Raw genomic sequence first — 3,943 nt, 5'->3', positions numbered from 1 at the left:
CTACTAAAAATACAAAAAACGTAGCCAGGCATGGTGGCACGTGCCTGTAGTACCGGCTACTAGGGAAGCTGACGCAGGAGGATCACTTGAACACAGAAGGCAGAGGTTGCAGTGAGCCGAGATTGTGCCGCTGCACGCTAGCCTGGGCGACAGAGTGAGGCTTGGCCTCAAAAACAAAGGAAAAAAGACAGGAAAAAGAAAACAAGTCCCAAATATAGGGAAGTGGAAAGTCAACAAAGTAAAAATATAAAATTAGGTAAGATATGGGAACAAAAGAAAAAGACGTTGCTGTTAAAGAGAGAAGGAAACGTAAACCACAGAAACGTAAGATTCTCAAAGTTAGATTTACAAAATAAGATAAATTTTCATTCTTAATAAATCATTTTCTTTTGGCAATATTTGAAAATGATGGTAGAGAATGATTCTTTTCAGAGTTTCTTGATTAACACATTTTTCATTCTAGATTAAAAATTCAAGATTTTTTAATCATCTTGTTTATTTACATCTGTATAGTGGTTTCACTAAATAAATAATACATACTTTCTTCACTAAATAAATAATAATAAATGTGCATACTTTTTATAAGCATTTGATAACAAGAATCAAATATTTGTGAGGAAATGAAGTACACTTATTTAAGCTTTGCACCATCATTTCTCCTCCATGGGAAATTAAGTTATTTTCACATGACCAAAAAAAATTCATGACACGCAATTAAAAAACAACAAACAAGAGTCACATTTTATAAGGCAGCAATTACGTTCATGTGGTATCAGTATAATTGAAAGACAGAAGACATTTCATTCGTTAGTAACACGGAATTTCTTCCAGTGGGTTTCCTGGAGCTCATTAGATATTCCCTGGCTGATTCTCCTAAGTAATTAGATTTTAACAGGATTTTCAACAGATCAGAGCAATCTCTGTGGGTGCCAATAGAAGAGTCCCCCTCTGGCCTTACCAGCAGGGCAGGGCAGATAATATCCAGGCTGGGAGTTAATAGGACAATTACTGGCCTCTTTTAAATGAGTTACATTAATGCACTTAAGCTAAATGGCTCTGCATATGATTAAATATTAACATTTGCAAAATATGAAATCACAATATGCCATCAAGTTTTGTTGTTTTAATTTCCTCAACAAAAGATTTCAATTGTTTACATAAATGCCTTTAAATATTGTATACTAAACATTTTTAGGATATACTAATATAGAAAGTTGGAAACTATTCCTCTCACGTAGGAGTCCTAAAAGATATTGACCTTCAGGATGCCGTTTTTGCCTAAGATGAAGTAACTAAAAAAATCAGATAAATATATGAAATAATATTTTTCAGACATTGGAAAACAGGCAATACAGGACAATGATCTCTGAGAGGAAAGAAAAGAAATGAGGTGGTTTTCCTGAGTTGAGAGACAAAGTGGAGAATTTAGGCTGGAACTCACCAAATAGGAGACAGTCTCAAAGCACCAAAGGAAGAGAACTCAAAGATCTGTGGAAGGTCCCCCTCAAGTCTTAAGCTTGTGTTGATCAGCACATGTATGTGAGGCAATCATTCAAAGCTGGAAACAGAACCACTTTTCCAGGACCAGGTCAAATCATTTTCAGAGCTTACAGAGGCCTGGAAATAGTTCACATTCTCAAAAGCCAGAGTTAAAAATAAACACCTCATAATATATAAGGCAACAGGCAGATATTGCCTCAGTAGTTGCGGCAAATTAGCCCTAAACAAAGTTGCTCTGGTTCTACGTAACAAAACCTAAGACAAACATCAAAAGAATGAGCATACTTTTAAATTATTTTAATACTCTAAAACAAAGCTCAAAAATATTTAGAAATACAAAATAATCTACCACCAAACAATGTAAATTTCACAATATCTACCCCCAAATTCACAAAGTCATAAAAGTCATCAGAATATATGACTTAAAATCATAAGAAAAAAAATCAGTCCATAGAAGCAGACCAAGAAATTACCAAGATTAGGAATTAGGAAAAAGGAACATTAAAACAATGATTATAAATATATTCCATATGTTAAAAAAGGGAGAGGAAAGCAAAAGCATGGTAAAAAGAGACATGATATATAAATGACCTAAGTCAAATTTCTGAAGATGAAAAATACAATGTCTTAGGTAAAGAAAGAAAAAAAATGTAGAATTAACAGTAGTTTAACACTGCAGACAAAAAAACATGTAGAGAACACCATTGAGTTTGTGACAATTTCAAGCAGCCTAATATATGAGTAATTGAAGTCCCAAAAGGAGAAGAGAGAGTGGAAGGGAAGAGAAAAGCAGTTTGAAGAAATAATGACCCCAAATTTTTAAATTTTGATCAAAACGACACAACCATGAAACATGAGAAAACCTATACAAAGACATATCGCTAATTAAATAGCCAAAAATACACTGAATTTTAAGTGAATTTTGAAAATATTTTAAATGTCTCCAGCAAAAAACAAAATACACTTGGTCCTCAAACAATGTGAGTTTGAACTGAGTGGGTCCTATTAACACAAGATTTTTTTGCAATATAGTCAGCCCTCCATACTAGCTGGTTCCAAATCAACAACCAAACACAGATTGAAGATACAGCGTTGGGGGGATGCAAAGCCCACATGTAAAGAGGAGGCCAACTTTGCATATCACAAGTTCTGCAGGACTGATGGCAGGACTGGAGTATGAGCAGATTTTGGTATCCACAAGTGGTCCTGGAACCAGTTCGCCACAGACACTGAGGAATGACTAAATGGCCTAGACCTGATCCAAAGTCAGTTTTGTGATTTGTTCCTATGATGTTGGCCCATAATATTTTCTAAAAAGAATTCTCAACCTAATACACTCAATTTTGCCACTGAGTATAAAAGATTTCAGAAATTTTATAATTATACCCTTTACTTATAGACCTTATAAAGTGATGTTTCCTATTCTTATAATAGTAGTACTTAGCCTCAGACATCAAAACATCACTATAAAATATCAAATTAGGTCCCTGCCAGTGCAGAGGCAGAAGCCTAAACCAGACAAGTACTATGAGCACTACCTCCATGCCTTAATTGGCTCTTACTCACTTGGATATAGGGAATAAGTTGAGTAAGAGAATCTTCCCACTCATTAGGCCCTCATAAAATCCTTATAACTAGTTCAGGTATTCATGATCCAGAGGAAAATGGAATCTGTGCATATAGGGTCTTACAAAGAGGTGTTGACCAGCTGCAATTTTTCTTTCATGAGACTCAAAATAGAGACTTAGATTCCATCACAAGAAAAAGCTTCCTGACAATGGAATGGATTAAAAACAAAAATAGTGGAACTTTCTGAAAGTTTCAAATTCTGTTTGTGGTTTGTTTGTTTGTTTGTTTGTAAGACAGGGTCTCACTCTGTCGCCCAGACTGAAATACAGTGGCACAATACATGGGTGATGCAGCCTCGACCTCCTGGGCTCAAGTGATCCTCCTGCCTCAGTCTCCTGTGTAGCCATGACTACAGGCGCCTGCCACCATGCCTGGTTAATTTTTTTTTTTAATTTTTGTAGAGATAGGGTCTCTCTATAAAAGAGACGTTTTATATGTTGCCTAACCCCTGCGCTCACGTAGTTCTCCTACCTCGGCTTCCCAAAGTGCTGGGTTCACAGGTGTGAGCCACCACGCCCAGCCCAGTTTCTGTTTTGACTAGATGGTTGGGATATAATCCTAGTAGAATCTGATGTACACCCAGCCTGTCTTTTCTTTTTTTTTAAATTGCATTTTAGGTTTTGGGGTACATGTGAAGAACATGCAAGATTGTTGCATAGGTGCACACGTGGCAGTGTGATGTGCTGCCTTCCTCCCCATCACCTATATCTGGCATTTCTCCCCATACTATATCTCCCCAACTCCCCACCCCTTGCTGTCCCTCCCCTATTTCCCCCTGACAGACCCCAGTGTGTGATGCTCCCCTCCCTGTGTC

The sequence above is a fragment of the Sapajus apella genome, unplaced genomic scaffold (assembly GCF_009761245.1).
Source record: "Sapajus apella isolate SASKATOON/1434 unplaced genomic scaffold, GSC_monkey_1.0 scaffold36, whole genome shotgun sequence".
Classification (NCBI taxonomy): domain Eukaryota; kingdom Metazoa; phylum Chordata; class Mammalia; order Primates; family Cebidae; genus Sapajus; species Sapajus apella.
The sequence above is the reverse complement of the archived record's forward strand: the minus strand, read 5'-3'. Positions refer to the sequence as shown.